Source organism: Chinchilla lanigera, unplaced genomic scaffold (genome assembly GCF_000276665.1).
Source record: "Chinchilla lanigera isolate Chin_1 unplaced genomic scaffold, ChiLan1.0 scaffold00033, whole genome shotgun sequence".
NCBI classification, from domain to species: domain Eukaryota; kingdom Metazoa; phylum Chordata; class Mammalia; order Rodentia; family Chinchillidae; genus Chinchilla; species Chinchilla lanigera.
Genome location: NW_004955434.1, coordinates 3031065 through 3049992, shown reverse-complemented (window position 1 = coordinate 3049992; position 18928 = coordinate 3031065). Strand labels below are relative to the sequence as shown.

General features: G+C 40.5%; 1 protein-coding gene and 1 pseudogene across 1 annotated transcript in view; one reads left to right on the top strand and one right to left on the bottom strand.

The window, feature by feature from the left end:
* Positions 1-18928, top strand: part of Mamdc2 (MAM domain containing 2) — a 180824-nt gene that overhangs the window by 14835 nt on the left and 147061 nt on the right. The window lies entirely within an intron of this gene.
* On the bottom strand, positions 16636-17779 carry LOC102029549 (annotated as a pseudogene).

Genomic DNA, 18928 nt, shown 5'->3' with positions numbered 1-18928 from the left:
AAGGATCTAATAAGTAGTTACAGCCTAAGGGTTGTCAAAAATAGCATATTACCTCCTCACCAGTGACTCCTTTTCTAATTTAATATATTGAGATTAGTGTCATGGCAAGGAAAGTATACCAAGTTCTAGGGGGTTCAGAGGTGAATGAGAAGCCGCAAAGACGTGTGTAAAAGGAGGCCTCTTGGAGGTCCTTGAAGTTCAGGTGGAATACAACTAAAAGAAGTGGCTCTGAAGTTATGTCCCGTATTGGGAGCAGAATGAGACAGAGCAAGAGGAGGGGCAGCCAGGGACTTGGTCTGGGAAGAATATCAGTTCTCCTGGCTGGTGCATTGGTGCATGAAAGAAAAGTACCGAAGTATGAATTGTGTGTGTGTGCGGTGCTGGGGACCAAACAGGGCCTTGCATATACTAGGCAAGTGCTGTGCCTCTGTGCTACATCCCCGGCCCAAAACTATATGAATGAAATCAGTATTTTTTACTTTACTTCAGGTCACACCACACATGATGACTAGTGAGGTTCATCTCCTTTGAATTTGTAGCCTTAGTCACTAACACTGAGGACTGTCATTATCTAGGACCCGGACACTGAATAGCTATCTGTGCAGCACAGGTCTGACAGACGCTGTGCTGAGAGTATGAGTCCTCAGTTTAAAGACCAGCTGCTTTTGTTGAACTATAATAATGTAGTGCGGAAAGTCGCTTGTCTGTCAGATTCTCAATTGTGCCGTAATAGTATCTTACACTCTCGTAACCTGTTCTAATCTGTGTGGCTATCCCCATTTTGAAGATGCAGCAACTGAAGCCAAGAGGTTAATCAAGCTGACCCAGATCACAAAGCTGGAGCTGCCACTAGATCCCAGTGTCTGTACCCTCCAAAGCCAATGCCAGTTCTACTATTTTGCTCCTGGGAACCCAGAGTGAGTTTAACTCTGAAGGAGCTTCCAGAGAAGTACAAGATTTTATTTCTGGCCTCAAGAAGTGAATAGGATTTTAAACTCTTTTATGTTGACTATGTAGGTGTCCTTTCCTCTCAAACCTTTGCTTTATATTTTTGCCTTTGGCATCATCTATCATGAGCTGCTGTTTCAAATTTCTTGAGATCACAAATTTCACTGGATCCCCAGCACCTGGCCCTGGGATCTCAGGTATTTAAATCCTGAGGCCTTGCTGAGCCAGACTCAGCTCATCTTCCTCCCTCCCTTACTGTTTAGGTCTTCTTGCATGATCTCCTTCTCTATTCTTCCTCCCACTGGTTCTCTGTCCCTTGCTACTTGCTCATGGTTCTGGGGGACCAAGGCCAAGGAGTTGCATCTGGTGACAGCTTCTTGCTTGCAGAGTCCCGTGGTGGTGCAGGGCATCACATGGCCAGAGACAGGAAGCACATTGTGCGTGTATTTCCTTTGGTCTCTTCTTCTTGTTATAAAATCACCAGTGTTTGATCATGGGGCTCCACCCTGGTGGCTTTATCTAACCTTAATTACCTCCCAGAAACCCTGCCTCTAAATGCAATGGTTGATTAAGTTTTCACACTCTTAAAACCTCATGATGAAGATGGCGGGCCAGTGGCACAATGGATAATGTGTCTGACTAAGGATCAGAAAAGCTCTTGATGGAGATTGAATTTCAACACATGAATCCTTGCATATCGAACCATAGCAAATCATACCACTTAGTGCCATTCTCACAAAACTGATACCATACCCTTCTTCCCAAAACCAGTTCCAATAAAGTGGAGATGGAGAAAAAGCTTCCACCACTGTATTAGTTCTTTTTGGCCTCAGTCCTTAAAGAATGCATTTCCTCCTCCTCCTCCTCCTCCTCCTCTTCCTCCTCTTCTTCTTCTCCTTCTCCTTTTCCTTCTTCCCCTCCCTCTCCCTTTCCTTCTTCTCTTTCTCCTCTTTCCTCCCACTCTCTGTCCTTTTCTCTATATCTCCTTTCCCTATTCCTTCTCTTCCTCCTCTTCTCCCTAGAGTAGTTGCTGGCTGAAGACTTTATTGGCACTTATCAGCTAATGAGTCTCAGCTCAAGGGTTAGGTCCTTGTGAAACCTCCATCACCACACCCAAATACCAGTTCATGAGGTGCATTTCCTGGAGCTCAGGACATGCTTGATTCATGGAATCAATCGCCAGATGAAATGGGATAGGCCGTGCAATAGTGCGTGTTCTAGGTGCGCCTGCAGCCCATCCCCACTGTCTTTTGTTTTGTTTTGTTTTGTTTTGTTTTTTGTTTTTTTCTCCGGTACCAGGAACCGAACTCATGACCTTGCGCTTGCCAGGCAGGCGCTTTTGCCGCTAAGCTAAATCCCCAGCCCCCCCCCACTGTCATATGGCTGTCCCTTGCCCATCACACAAGCTTCAGGTGAGATGTCACCTGCTCCTGTGTATCCCATCTCAGGTTTGATCTCCCTCATGGCCAGCACCAACTACATCCATCACCTGACTTAAATTCTCTTTTTAGCATATTAGGTGTCTGATTTTTTTCTCTTGTTGATTTAATTAGCTTTATTATCTACCAACTCTGTCAAGCTTTGTGACAGTGCAGAACAGATCTTCTCATCTCCAACTTAGTGTCTGGCACTAGACAGACACTCAATAAATATCTAACAAGTGGATAACTAAATCTTAGACCCTGCGACAATGTGGCTTTAGAAATGTACGAAGACCAGCACATTGCTAGGTCTTCTTAAATGAAAAGAAATGCCGGATGATCTTGAGCATCACAGAGGTGTTCTGCATAAGGCTTCCTTTGCAGAGGTATCTGGGAAGAAGCTGGGGACAGAATGATGAGTTTTTCAGTTTCGCTTTTGTCCTGCTGTTTTGGTGCCTCCAGCTCTTTCTATATCTGCTGATCTGAGTAAGTGTTCTATCAGGAGAACAGAAATTTATTTCCCAGTAAAAGAATACTTTTGGGGCTGGGGATTTAGCCCAGTGGCAAAGCACCTGCCTGGCAAGTGCAAGGTCGTGAGTTCGATTCCTAGTACTGGAAGAAAAAAACAAAACAAACAAACAAAAAAACCAAACAAACAAATAAGAAAAGAATATTTTCTTTCTTTTTTTTTGTCAGATCTAGAGGGCAGTACTTGCAGCAAAGAAAAGATATAAACAAGTAGAAACTAAATCCCAAGATACTACCCAGACATGGATAAGCATGTGTGTGTGTGTGTGTGTGTGTGTGTCTGTGTGTCTCTGTGTGTGTGTATATATACAGGGTAAATCTTTAGCTGGTCTATGGTCTGAGAACAGTTATTCAGAAAACTGGCTAATCTTTATCCAGGTTATACGTGAATCACTCAAACAGTTATTTTAGTTGTCTTATTTCTCTTCTCTACCTCTAAAATAAGCCAAACTGATACATGTAATCTTCCATGATTATTATGCTCTATCTTAAATGGAAAATATTCTCCCTTATCATCATAGATTTTTCTTTCAGGATCCCAGTGACACAAGGCTAGGTGTTTTGGTGCCAACCTATAATCCTAGCACTTGGGAGGCTGAAGCAGGAGGATTGCAGTGAGTTCTAAGCCAGCCTGCTAAATAAAGGAAATGAACATCTAGCCCTAGTTCTCATGTATCTTTGTAAGAATGCCCATAGATAATTACATTTCTGCACCCTTCTCCCTATGAAGATACACATGTAATATCATAACAGAGAGTTTAGCTCTGTGTTCCCCACACTCACTTAAATAGTACTGCAGTGACTGATGTCTGCCATCTGTGAAGGACCCCTGCATGCCTTACACACTTTAGCTTGTTCTGACACACAGTCACCCTGAAAGTTCAGAGATGGGGATGCAGAAGTCTCTGAATGGTGAAGGGTCATGTCTGACATCACACATCTAGAAGTGTCAGGGCAGCTGTGAAAACTGATCGTGGTATCTGCCCTGCTTCACACCCCAAAACACTGTCTTTTTTCCTAAACCTCTCTTAAAGGACAAAATCACAACAATTTAAAGATCTTAATTGGTTTTCTTTTGCAATTCTAGACTAGGCAACACTTCAGTCCATAAGGTAGCAAAAGGTTCCAATGGACTGAGCAGAGAAGGTTGGTTTTATAGAAAAAAATAAGGGCTGGAAAAAAAGCAGAAGCAGAGACTATAAAGTGGATAAATTTTTTCAAAGTTACTCACTGTGCAAGGCAGAAACAAGGGGGCAGAATAATGAAAAATAACTGGTCAACTTCAGGTTATGTGTTTGTAAGGATTCAATCAGAGTGAACTATCATCATATGGATTGAAAGTGGCCTTTTTTGGGAGTTTGATTGTGATTTCTCCATTCCAAAAGAAAAGCAGTCTAGATTACGACTCAGTTTCTGTTTGGTGAGATGGGATTTCAGCAGGAAAGGCTGCACTCTGATTTTTATTCTTGCCCATTGGGGTCCCGTGCAAGAGTCTCCTGTAACTTTCACCTATCACCACTCTCATTTGTTGGCATTTTCAAAGAACCTATGTTTTTCTTCCTCTTAAGCTGTGATTCTAATAGCCAGCATCCATGTGTCCTCTTCCTTTTCTTAATCCCGATGGGGTTTAGCAAAATGCCCTGCTCATAAAAAGCCAGGGTCTAACCAGATGAAGGCAAGTGAGGCACTTACCCACTGTCGATACAAAACTTAAGGCAGTGACAGAATCTCAGTTGTCAAGATAAAAATATTTTAATGCTCATCCAAGCTCAAACTTCAGGTAGAAATGAGAAGATGAACAAAATGTCAAAAGCCTGAATGTAGATAGATTTCAACCTGCACTGGGCTTCCCTTGCCGCACCTGGTCCTGGCCCTATAAGAAGCACTGAAAATCAGTTAAATTAATGGATTTAAAATTGGTGTTTGGCTCATGTGAGCTCTGTGTATGCTTAACCACCCAGTGAAATGTTCTAATCGAGAATTCATTGATGTATTAGATGAACTAAAACCTTAAAGCCCTCGCCCCTTCCTGGGGACTGGCTGTCCACAAAGATGTTGATTCAGCTGCACTGTTCACACCCAAGCCTGGATGAAATGTCAGAGTCCAACTCCCTACCCATCTTAGCAGCGGTCTCCCCAGTGGGGACAGCTTTCCTAGCAGAAATTTAACTCTAAGTTTAAGAAAACTACCCTCGGCTTCCAAGGCTCTGAAGTTTGCAGTTGCCTTTTTATTTTGTTATTTTTTTCCCTTTCCTTTTTTCTCCCAAGAAATCAGGTACATCTGTCCAAGTTAGTATGCACAGGGAACTGGCTCCAGCTCCCCTGAGGGTACCAAACTCCAGGGATGCTCAAATCCTTTACCTAGTATTACATGGTACTTGCATCTAACCCACACATATACTTTAAATCATCTCTAGATTACTCATAGCACCTAATACAATGTAAATGGTAAATAGTTGTTATGCTGTTTTATTTAGGGAAGAATAATGAGGGGAAAGTTTGTGCACAGTCAGGACAGACAATTTTTGTGTACGTATATTTCCATTCCATAGCTGTTGAATCTGCACAAGTGGAACCTGTGGACATGTGGCAGGTTCTCTGTACATGCTCTGGAAAAACAGAAGGGTGTTATATATAAATCTATTCATACGTATTTATATATCTAACTATGCCTCCTCAGCATCCCCACACCTCTGCTAGGAATAAGGAAACAACAGGAAGTCAGTAAATATTTGTGTTTAGTGACTAAAGGATCATAGGGGTGGATGTTATGAAAAAGCATAGTATAACTTACAGCATTTTAAATTTATATCCCAAGTCACCACTGTGTTTTATAGCCAACAAAAACCTGATGTTTTATAGCCAAAGAAGAAGACTAGCAGGTCTAATTTACTTTCATTTAAGATAAACTCATTTCCCCAGGCTGCTTGCATTGCTTACATTTGAAACACTAAAGACTAAGTCAGATGTGGCAATCGGTAAGTGGAACGTGGTCACATTCTTGTTCACTATAGTATGTCATAAAACAAAACCCAGGGTCCAAGAGGGCCCTGGGCATCTTCCCCTCTGAGCCTACAGGTTCACTTACAGGACAAAACAGCACTTGAAGCAATCTTTAGTCTCTCTCCAAAGCCGTCTCTTCAAGGTCAGCAGAATTAAAAGGTAGAAAAAAGAAAAGCTTCCTATCCACCAGCTCTCAGACTAACTAGACACTGCAACTTGGGAAAATGAGGAGCCCTCCACACAAACTACTCAGGGATGGGCAGAAGTCTCTGCTTTCCTATAGGTGTGGCCACCTTACCTAGAGCACAAGTGTTGGAGCTCTTGACTTAGACTCCTAAAGCAAGGGGAGAAATTTCCATCAGAATAAATTACTGTTAAGTATAATCTACCTAGATGGGCACAATCTAGAAAAACTTTTCGGCATGAACATGTCATTCATCCAACAACTCTCTACTGAGGACCTACCCATGCCAGGTGCTAGAGATCAATAGTGGACAGACAGTCCATCTCACGTGCAGCACACACTCTAGTGAGGGGAGTTAACTTTGAGAGTCATAGACTCCCCTCACTAGAGTGTGTGCTGTGTGCAAGAGAGATTAGGGCAAGTGACTACACAAGCAATATTATGATGTGCATGTGCTCTAAATTTTATGGAGAAAAACAAGAGAAATAAAAGTTGCTGTGTGGTTCAGGTTGGAAGGAAAAGAATCTCTACGAGGAAACAGTTTGCCAGAGGTCTGAACAAGAGAGGAAGGGAGTGTGTGCAGCATGTAACATGTTTGAAGTCCTGTGAGAAAGTCAGTGTGGCTGTAGACGGTTGAGGGAGGGGACGAGTGAGAGTGAGAATACTTTATATGGGCCCCTGGGGGCCTGGTCACACTGCTGTGCCATAAGCCATTGGAAAGATGGAGTCCACCTTTATTCTGAGAGAGAATGGAAGCCTCTGCAGGATACTGTGCAAGAAATAGCCTGTTATATCTTATAACTAGATGTCCCCCCAAAGCCTCATGTGCTCTTAGGTGAGGGTTTTCAGAGGTGACTGGATTAAGGTGTGTGACACTGGGATTAAAGGTGTGTGAACTCAATTGGTTTAGCATAATTCTGGGTGTGGATAATGAAAGCCCCACCCTGGATATGTGTGACAGCAATCAATAGCTTGTACCTTATGTGGAATATAAGGGACAGAAAGAAGGCAGGTTTACTGCCTCCTGCTTCCTACCTGTCCTGCCATGGGCTGTTTCTCCTCTGCCATGTCCCTCTGCCACACCACCCTGCCTTGAAGCCAGCCAACTATAGACTAAAGTCTCTACAAACTGAGCCAAAATAAATCTTTTCTTTTCTAATTTTGGGTGCTGAGTATTTTGTCTCAGCAACAAGAGAACTGACTAAGACATGACTTGACATGATTTTATTTTAGCAAGATCACTTGGACTTCTGGGTGAAGAAAGAATAGCACCTTGACCCTGAGAACCAAGAAGACAGACCTAACTCAGCCCTGTGGGCTTTATAGTCTGGTGGGGGATTTTGACAGTGGGCACATAAGCAGAGAAATAAAGTCAGTTCAGGTACACGATGAATAAAATGAAGGAACCTGATAAGAAAGCAGAGGAATGGGGTTGCCTGCTGCCACTGATGGTTAGGAGAGCTTCTCTGAAGAGAGGGTGTTGAACAGAGTGCAGAGTGAGAAAGAAGGGTCAGCTGTGCACCAATAGGAGAGGGGAGGAATTCACCAGGTACATCACCAGTAGCGCAGAGAACTTGAGAACAGAATGAACTGCATATGGCAGAGAAACAGAGAAAAAGCCAGTGTGACCAAAACACAGTGAGGCAGGGGAGAGCTGAGAGGTTGGCAATGCCACACCTTGAGTTTGGGTTTTAATCAACCTGAAATGGAAAGCCATTGGAGGGACTTAAGTATGAATTCTATTATAAAAGCATCACCTTGGCTTCTTTGTGGAGTGAGAAAAGAAGCAAATTAACGGCCTTTATAACTATGTAGGCAAGAGAGGAATGGTTGAGGTAATATAAAGGTTGTACAATGAAAGAATGGATTAGGGGAACAATGTTCATGGACACAATGAAGGTGAGAACTAAGGAAACTCAAGAATGGTTTCTAGGTAATTGGCTGGGCAATGGATGGATGATGGTAACATTAATGGTGATAGAGAGAAGTGGGAGAGGGTCAGTCAGAGAAAGGCTATAGTTGGGGTGGAAGAATTCAAGAGTTTTGATTTGGAGACCCTCGCTAGAGATTTAAATGCAAATTTTTGGTAGATATTTCAGTACGGGTGTCTGGAGTTCAGAGCAGAAGCCTATGGGTCAAAGACCAAGCAAGATTTAGAGTGGAGACAAAGAGCAGGTGCCAAGCAGAAGTACCAAGGAGTGGCCAGGTAAGCAGAAAGGCAGTCAGGAAAGAAAGATGCTGGAGAAGCAAAAGACAGCAATATTTCCAGGTGGGAGTGTTCCGCTGCGATGGAGGAGCTGAGAAACAAGATAAAGACATAAGAAACCACTGGATTTGGCATCATGGTGATCTTAGCAGGAGCAGTTTGCAGGAGAGAATAGTGATTTCAAGCAGTTTCCCTTTGGCTGAGGCAGCCGAGTTTCATGACCTTCCATGAAGTCTTTGTATATTGCTTTTCTCTGGAGCACAGAAAAACATACCCATCTCCTGCACTGTTGAATGGCTGAAAATGGTTGGATTTCCTGGCATAGGGTTAACCCAAGTGTTTGGTGTCCTTTTCTTTGTTCAAAGCAAAATAAAGAGCCCAGTTTCTTCATGTGTACCAGTTATTCTGGAAGTGCTGTGAATCATGGAGTAGCCAAATGACCTAGTGATCACATGTACAAGCCCTTTATTTTATGAGTGAGGACAGAAACCTGGAAAAGTAGAATTAGTTTTTAGTCTGTCTTTTTTCATGCTGGAGATGAAATCCAGGACCTCACATGTACTAGACAAGCCCTTTACCACTGAGCAACATCCCAGCCCCTGGAAAAGTAGATTTGTAAAGGCAGGCGAGAATCCAAGAATCTTTTGATTACACAGTATTTAGGTTTTACGTTCTATGTAAACCTTCCTCTTTATCCCAGAACACACTAAATTGAATAAGATAAGAAGGGGGGGCCCTAGGTAGCCTGTAGTAAAGCTTTCCACATCACTAGTTAAGTCTGAGCTGAGACTATCTGTAAAACACAATCAGCCCCATTGACTAGGCAATTATTTAGGATATTATAGAAGGTGCTATTGTGAAAGTCTGAAAAACAGAGATAAATGTCTATGTAGTCAAAATGGCCTTCCTTCATATCAGATGGTTTTTCTGCTCACCGCTTATCTTATTCTAGTGATATGGATGGGATTATATTACCTTCCCTTACAAGGTTGAGCCCCCTTGCAAAACTTGACTGTCCTGGGCCAAATGGTAGAAGATGCTGATTATAACTGGTTTGTGTAGACCAAGGATACAGGCCTTGGCTCAGACACTAAAGGATGAATACACTTATTTCAGCCCTTTTATCTAGATGCTCGTATAGGGCCTGTTTCCGTATACATTTCTTATGGATCACAGAAGAAGTAGGTTTAACTCTAGTTTAGTCCTAGAATGGGAGCCAGTTGAGAGCTCCTGAGTATTTTGGCAGGCAACTGATTGATGTCCTGTGACAAGGTACAGGACAAAGAAGTGTCCCAGATAACTGAGGTCATGCAGAAAATGTGTGAAAGTTTAGAGCTCCTCCAAGAACAAGTTCAGAGGTTTAGATGCTGGCTGGGGTTGAGTGTGTGCTTTTTGTGTTCCAAACCCCAGGTTTCCTTACCTAGGGCTCTTTGATCAGTGGCCCTTGACCCTTTAATCTGCTCTGTTGTCTTTGGTATAGTGTGCACTCCAGAAAGCTGTACTTTTGATACCTACTACAAAGCTTTTGTCTCTAATCTGATGAAAATGTAAAAGCTAAATGAGCTTTGATACAGATCCCCTGGAAGAGTGGTTTTCAGTTTTGCTTTGCTCTATTTTCCATTCAAATTATTTCTTCCTCCCTGCCTCTTTCCCCATAGAACAGCAGCACTTTAAAAACTATTTTCATGTTTGTTTGTTTGCAATGTCATCCAGTATTGGGAATATAGTAGATGCTTGGGAAATATTTATTGAATAAATGAATAAAAGAAAAATATAAGAATTTTCTGGACTATCATGTGTCAGGACTATATATTTAGATAATAATTTTTATTTTTTTTAGATAATAATTTTTAAATAGCTTTTTTTAACATCCACTGTTCATTTGCTTACAAAAATGTAAAATATAACAGCAGAAATAAATTTCTGTGTGAATGACAATGGAAGTACAAGCAAAACTCTACCACAGAAATAATCATCCCCAAACAATCTTCACACATTACAACAGTATGTTTCATACACAAGTCTCCCTTACACTGACAGCATGTGTGCTTCACTTTCTTTTCTTGTTTGGCAGGCCGTACTTGCCACCTGTCATCTTCCTTTTTGTCAGGAGCTTCCTATTATATTATATAATGTCTACTTAGCAGGAAAATAAAATAAAATAAAATATCTAATATTGGTATAGTTTGTGTCTGAATGTCCCCCAAAAGCCTCATGCAGTCATGGGGCTTCTAGTGTTATAACTGATTCATGGTCCAATGTTGGAATTATAGATGTGAGTGCTACACTTGCTCTGGGTGGGTAGTCTGCATACAATGTAAGGAAGAGAAAGAGGCTACTTGCTGATGCTCCTCCCTTTTGCTGTTGTTGCTTTTGCTGTCTTCTGCCTCCATGAACTGTTGCCCTGTGCCATGTGCCACTCTGCCTTGGAGCCAGCCTAGTACAGACTGAAACCTCCACAGACTGTGACCTAAATAAAACTTTCTGTCCTTAATTTTGGGCATCAGGTATTTTGTCTTGGCAATGACAGAAAAGTAACCAAGACAAATATGTAATGAGTATTTAGAACATCAACTTTTTATTTTCTTACTAAATCTAAAAAATTACCACAAAAATAAATTCCTATGTGAACTGCAATGAAAATATAAATAAAACTCTTAAGACAAAAATACTGTTTACTTCAATTATCATACCTAAGGCAGTTTTCACACATGGAAACCACATATTCCATACACAAGTATCACTTACACTGATAGCCCATGTGTTTGGTTTTCCTGAATTTTTGGTGGGACATACTTTACATCTTGCTGGTCTTCTTGTTTTCTTCAGAGGTTCTTGTGATGTTTCATCTGTCTGTTCAGCAGTCTGCTCCAGAATTCTTTTGCAGAGTTCTTAGGGCAGATGCATATTGTTCTTCCTGTGTTATAACTGATCATTTATCAATTCAAATCCCAATCCTCTAAGAAAATTTCTCCATGATATCTTGTGTTTGTCATTTTCTTTGTAAATTATGAAACTATTTATGCCTGACATGTTTCCAATCGAATAAAACACAACCACTGGCCAACACTCTGTGTTCTGAGTGACATCAAAGTTGCTGCATAACTCATCAACAACGCCTCCTCCACCTTTTGTTTTGTTGTAAAATGTGACCATTTCCGGCTTCATTAAGGTTGAGCATTCGCTACTAATCTTTTTTGTTTGGTTGGTTGGTTTTCTTGAGACAGAGTCTCACTGTGTAGTCCAGGCTAGCTTTGAACTCACTATGTAGCACAGGCTGACTTTAAACTCAGAGGATCATCCTTCCCCTTCCCCCACCCGCTCCCAGGACTGGAATTACAGACGTGCACCTCCAAGCCCAGCTTCACCTTCACTCTTAGCAGCATGGTGTAATGTTAACACTATCACTACTACTTTTTCTTCACCATATAGGAGGCCAATGTTATGTCTTTCTGACATGCAAAGATTGTACTATACATTTCTCTATTGTAACATTTGGGTTGCTTTTTGAAATAGGTGTAACAAGCCTATTCACAACATTATATGGTTTATTACTGCATGAATAAAGACCTGATGGCTGAGTTCCAGGATAAATTTCTAAATCCAAGGTGTAAAGTTTCGCATCCACCAGGCATACATTTTTATATCATATTTGGAAGGTTTACCTGACATATATTGTCAAAAGCTTCAACAACTATGAAATTATGGAGACATTCATCAGTTGCCATGTTCTTGGATGGTATATAAATTGCTTGGCAGATCAAAATAAAGCTTTCAAAAAATGAGCAAATAGCAAAACTATCAGATGTTTTTTTCTTTCTTGGTAGGTCTTTTGGTTGTCAAAATGTAGGCAATCTTGAAGGAAATCAAGTCTCTTGAGTGTCACTATTGTTTTAAAAATCTCAAGGCCATCTGTGTCACTTCTTCATAAATCCTTTAGAGTCTGACCATTGGAATGATGAAGTCCTGCTATAAAGGCTTTTAGTTCAGATAGTGAGGTGTCATGATAAATACATTTTTGAGTGTTATTATTGGTGCATATAGAATGTTTCACTTGTATTTCATTATTAGTGTATTCCACATCTTGTAGCTATCATCCATTACAAACAATTTCCAACACTGAATCAGTGTTGGCATTCCATCCAATAGGTTTCGCCCCTGGCAAGAACCTAATAACATTTGTTGACCTAGTTCTAACATTGGATCCTTCAGGTATGCACGACCATTTTGTAGCATTTGATTAGGCAAATATTTATTTACAGTACTGTTTTCTTCCTTATCTGAGTCAAGGTCTTCATTCTGCACTTCTCTGTCATATTTGCTCCATCTCACTATCATAACTTCTTTGGCTTATGTGATCCAAGTTATCATCAGGGGCTGAATCACCTGATGGCTCACTTTCACTTCCTCCCAAAGTTGTGAAAGTGGATCATCGTGCAGCATTGTACTGAATTAGGCTAATTCTGGTCCAGCCGGATCCACAGCAGTTTGCTGAGTGAGACAGGTGGAGCCCATGGCGTGAGCGACAGGCTGACCAACAATGCCCTGTAGCTGTCCTGCATCTTCAGAGAGGCTGCCTGGCCCCTAAATAGCTTTCCTTTATCATATAACTCAGTGTCTTTTCATTCCCAGTTGATTCAAAAAAGAAAGACACAAAAATTATAATAGTATTATTGATATTTATCACTTAAGCCTATTTTTACTGGGCATTTTATTTTAGTGATTTATAATCTAACAACCTTGCAATTAGGTATTGTTGTTACTCCTATTCCACAGATAAAAAAATGTTGAGGCTCAGCTCATGAATGACATGCCTCGAATATCACATCTGGGATTTGTTCCTGTTAGCTTCACGCCAAAGCCTGTATTCTTCTCAATGTGCCAGTGATTAAATGGAAACCAACTGAAAAAATCTTTATTGGTTTTTGCTGAATTATTAAAGAATAAGCATTCTGTGTTTTAAAAATGCAAAAATGCTTGTGGTAGAAATCAAACATATTTCTCCCGTTATTATTGATGTTAAAAAATTTTATTTACAAAAATAATGCATACATATAAAAAAATTTAAAAACAATTTAAAGATATATAGATTAAAATTAAAAGCCTCCTTTCTTTCCCTCCAAATCCCAAGCCCACTCTCTATAAGCAACCACTACAACCAATTTCTTTTGTAATCTTCTGAAACTGTATTTGCATTTATAGGCAAAAAGAAGGTAGGTGTTTGTGTGTGTGTGTGTGAGAGAGAGAGAGAGAGAGATCGATCGATTTTGGGGAAATAGCTTTTAAAAATAATGTTCTGGTTCTAGCCATGCTGGATGCCTTCAACTTCCTAAATAACAAAGATTTCACTACTTAACCCTGTGGACTGTTCATGCTGGAGGGTCCTCCAGAGCTTTCCTCCACGGGCAGATGCCTCCAGTTGACAGATGACTTGAGTAAAGTACATTATCAGCACAGAGAGAGAACAGCAGTCTGCCAGCAGGAAACCTAGCTCGGTGCTTTGTCTCTATGACCCCATTCTGCAAACCAAAACAGAATGAAAGGAAATCAAGGGAATATTGAGCTACTATAACTCAAGTGAAAATGTTCCAAGACCTTAATTGCATAGGAATTAATATTTAGGCAAACACTTCATCATGTTTCCCTCTGTCTGTATAAGATAGAATGAAAAGAATGAATTAATAAAATTTCCCTTTGTCAAAATCGCAGGGAACACACTTGCGATATGACTACTAGTAATTGCTGCTTACCAAAAACCCACGTTTGCCAACTTTCCCAGTCTGGAAGGGAAGTCCAAAATAAAATATTATTACTGAAAACTCATTTTTTATCTTTGAAAAGGTGTTTCATAATGAACATTTTACTACATAAGATTTACTGAGATTGATAGGATTTCCTCTTTTATGTTGTACCAAATGTCAGGGATTAAAAGCAAATGTATTCCAGTTTAAGAATCCCAATGTCTGTCCAGAAAATAAAGATTTCTTGATGACCACTCATCTATCTGTATGTAAATATTTGAATGCTTTACAGTAGTTTTAGAGTCTACTCTAAGTGGCTTTACTGAGGAGATTGGCAGCGCAGAAAGCACATTTCTATTCTGGTGCTTTGAAGACTCCAACTGGAAAACTAATGTAATTTTTATTAAAGACAAACGGCTGAGTCTCATCCAAGCCGGAATCAGAGCCCTTTTGCCTTCATCCATGGAGGCCCCTCCAAGTTAGCATAAGGCAGGAAAGTCAGCTCGAATTAGGAAGTCCCATTTTTGTAAAAAGCGTATGTACTTCACACAAATCCCCAGCCTGGCCATTGAGCTGAAATTCTGAGTGGAATAAACCGCATCTCTACCAAAACTGTTTCCCAATCTCTTCGATTGTGTTTGTAAGAACTACCAGAGCACAGGCTCTTCGTGTTATGTTTCTCTAACAAGTTTTCCCCATCATGTTACCAGCCTCCTATTCCTGTGTGCTTGCAGAGTTTAGTGGGAGTCAAATATTGTTCTTGAACAAGTTTGTTTATGCACTCAGGTTTTCATTTGAATCCATAACTATCTATGATATTTCAGGCAGTAATGTAGGGCCTGGAGTACAATAGCAAAATAAAATACTATTCTCTTGAAACTTTTGTTTTTTGTTTTGTTTGCCATGCTAGAGATTGAACTCAGGGCCTCATGTATGCTAGGCAAGTGGTCTACTGCTCAGCTACATCCCCAGCTTGTATTCCAGTATAGGGAAACAGAGAATAATCAAATGCGTGGCATGCACTTGAGAATCTCTTATCCTAAGTGCTTAGGAAGACAAATGTTTCAGACTTCTGATTTTAGAATATTTGCATATATATAATGAGATAGGAGGGGGATGGGACTCAATGCTAAACACAAAATTCATTTATGTTTCACACATCTTATACATGTTGCTAAGTAATTTTTTTACTAGTGCATTTTAGTAATATAGAAGAGTGAGGTTTGTTCTGGGAAACTGGTACGTGCATATAACATATCTTGATCATTTTCAGTCCCTTTACCTACCTCTTTTTCCTTTCCCCCAGTTCCCTTCCCCATCTCCAAACATTTACTTGAAGGCAATTCTTTATAACATGTTTAGTGCATCTGAGTGTTTTTTAAAGAAATGGGGAGTCTTGCTGTGTTTCCAAGGCTGGCCTCAAACTCAAGTTGAGGATGGAGACAAACTCTTGACTCAGCTTCCCAAGTACCTGGGACTACAGGCATGTGCCTGACTGTGTCCTATCACATGAGATTGGGTGTAGAACTTTCCACTTGTGGGATTATTTCAGGGCACAAGAAGTTTTGGAATTTGGAGCACACTGGATTTCAGATTTTCAAATTAGGGATGCTCAACCCTTTTTTTTTTATTTTTAAAGTGGAAAAGTTTTATTAACATTCAAACTCCCCTCATATAAGGCCATATAAAAATTCTTAGTAGTTTAATTATACATTTCTTTAATTTCTACATAGTTATAATAATGTATAATATAATTTACCTTTTCATAATACATCATTTCAATACATCAGTTCTGTTAAGCATTTAGTTTCAAATCTAATACTTGAACAGTTTCTCTGTACATAAGTTAGCAGGGCTAATTAGCATAAGATGCTCTTTATTAAGAGGTATATGATCTGAGTAGTAACATTTGCTTAAGTTTGGTATTTTTATGCAGCATTTTCTTTTTGCTTTGATCCCAACACAAAAGTGAAGGATACTGAAATCTTGAAAGTCCAAAGACATTACCTGTTGAACCATAGTTGTACATAACACTGTAGTATTAAAACCCTTTTGGAATCTGTACTAGTTACAGACCTTTCATATCAGGATAAGACTGCTTGGGAATATAAATGAAAAAGATAGCTTTGAGTGTTCTAGGTGGTGCTGATAGGAGGGGAGAAATGGTAAAATACCTGTTGCTTCTCACTCATGAAAGCAACTTGGAGAAATACCAGAAGGTACACCAACTCATTCTTTAGTGAGGTGTGAGCATTGGCTTTAGCTTATGCTAGATGGCCATGGCACTGATTTCATGAGTAAAACACAAAACATTTTCATACTGTGATCTAAGTCTTAATCATAAGCTGTATTGAGATCTTAAAAAATGTTTTGGCTGTGTTTTATCTTTGATGCCTGAGTTACAGCACCAGTCTGTTATTACTTATTAGTAAAATGAAATATAGTCCCGCAGATAAGTACCAGATAAGAGCCTGTTGGGGTAATCTGATTAAACGAGAACACTAAAAATAAGTTATTTCTACAGAAATCTCTAAAAGGAGCGAAAAATCAAATTACATACCTCTATAAATGTTTCAAAGGGAAACCAGCCTGTCACCTAATGGGTCACACGGTATTTGCTATGTCGCAGTCCCACTCACCATTAGGCTGCAGCTGGACCACAACACTGTGTTCATTCACTTCATTCTCTGCCTCACTGCTGTCAGCATCTTCGTGGTCATCGTCCTCGAAGTTTGACAATTGTGTCATGTTCTGAGGCGAGTGGGACTCTGACAGAGCCCCAAACGACTGGGCACTGACAGAGGCTAAAGGTCTAAGCAAAGGGGTGTGTTCTGACACTTGGTTTTCTTCTTGACTACTGTCTGTGTCAGAGTTGGAATCACCTTGAGAAGGAACAACGTTTTGCTGGCAGACCGGACAGGTTTTCTTGGTTTTAGTTAGCCAGGGGTCTACACATTTGCAGTGATAAGCATGGGAACAGGGAAGGATTCTGACTTGTCTCCATCTTCATATTCATCCAAACAAATGGCACATACATCGTACTCATCTCCTTTCTTGAATTTATGTACAGGTAGTTTCTTAAGTTGATCTTTACCAAGTCTATTTCTTCTAGCTCTATGTCTGTCCTGGACAAAGTTTGTGATCATAAAAATGACTATTAGGATGAGACAGATGCCCACTATAATGAGGAAGGGAATTAGATAGTATTCTAGAGAAAGACTAAATTCTGGAACTAAGATAATGTGGCTCCCTTTTTCATATGTGAATTCATCTTTCAGGGAATTAGCTGATGATTCACCAATAAAGACAGGTGGAATGTCAATGTTCTTTAACACATCAGTGTCGTTGGATCCCATGCTAATGAGGTCTTCAGAATCAACACTGGAACAATGGCTGCTTTGTATCCCGCTCTTTGTGCATTTAAAACCTTTACATCAAAATTACAATTAAGTCTTCTAATTAACACGATGAAAGTGCTGGATGAGTTGTCTTTTGTTGGTGGAGGCATTATGGGTTCACAAGCGTTCTCTGGTTTTGAATTAATCAAAAAACCCTTTAAACCTTCAGCTGGAAGTCTATAGCCAAATTTTGCTGGATGATCATCAAATGTCTGAGATACATTTTCAAAATTATACGCTAAAACGTCTGTTCCTACAGGTAGTAAGTTTAAGAATGCAAGGAGTTGAACAGTTAAAGTGGTGTAGACTTGTATAGCCGAAAGCATAAGCATCCCTATGGAGAGCAGCATCTCGTCGGCAAGTCACCTGGAGGGCTGGCTCCAGGACACAGGCTCACTGGCCTCGTTGCTGCTGGAGAAGACACTAGCCTAGTTCATAACTGAACATCCACACCGACCCCCACAGCCGCTCAACCCTTATAAGATATCAAGTGCTATGAAAAAAAATAAGTTAGGGCGAAGGGCAAGGTAAGAAGGAAAGTAGGGGAAATTTGGGAAAGCCTCTGTCACACTGAGCAGAGACCACACGAAATGAGGGAGGCAGCCAGGTGACTCCCTAGGATCACGTAGGTGCTCCAGGCAGATAGTAAATGAAACTCAAAATCTCTCAAGAAGGAGTGTCCTGGCATTTATAAAGAACTGTTCAGAAATCAGTGAGTTTGGAACAGGAAAGAGAATGGGGAAGAGTGGTAGAAGATGAGGTAAGACACAACTATATCAGAGCACTTAGGCGCTAACAAGACTTACCTGAGTAGGTGGGAATGGGATGATTTTGAGCAAAGGGATGTGGCCTGATTTCCCTTTAAAAGGATAGTAGTGGCTGATGGAGTACAGTATAGATAAGCAAGGGGCCAGCTAGAAGGATGCAATCAGACAAGAGATCATGGTGGCTTAAGAAGAACAGGATACAAAGCCTTAGTGCTCAATTATATAGATTGTTCACTACTCAAGGGCATCTGGCTCTTCTTATCAAGCTAGGAGCTATGTCAGTCCCTGGGAGTCAGGGAGCTTTTGTACAATCATCTTTTTTTTTCCTAAATTGTACACTGGTGCTGAAAGTGTATGCTAGCAATGGCTCTGATGAGTAGCAGCAGATATAGGGGAGAAATGATCTTATTAAGGCTAGATTTGAAGAATAAATCCAACAGAATTTTCTAATAATGTCATAAAAAATGAAGAGCTCAACTAATGACAATCAATCCATAAAGTCAGTCAATAGCTGGCACCTCTGTCACCGCTCCCATTACAGCTGAGTACCTAGAAACAGACCCTGAAATTAGTGTGCTAGAAGTTCACGAGGAAGTGTTCTTGGGATCATCACCTGAGGAAGGGAGAGGGTAGAGAGAGCTGGGCTTGGCAGAGGGGGATTTTGAGCTGAGATGCACTCTCAGTGAAGGTGCCGCCCACTTCATGGGCACTCTGGAACTCAGATGGTCCTAT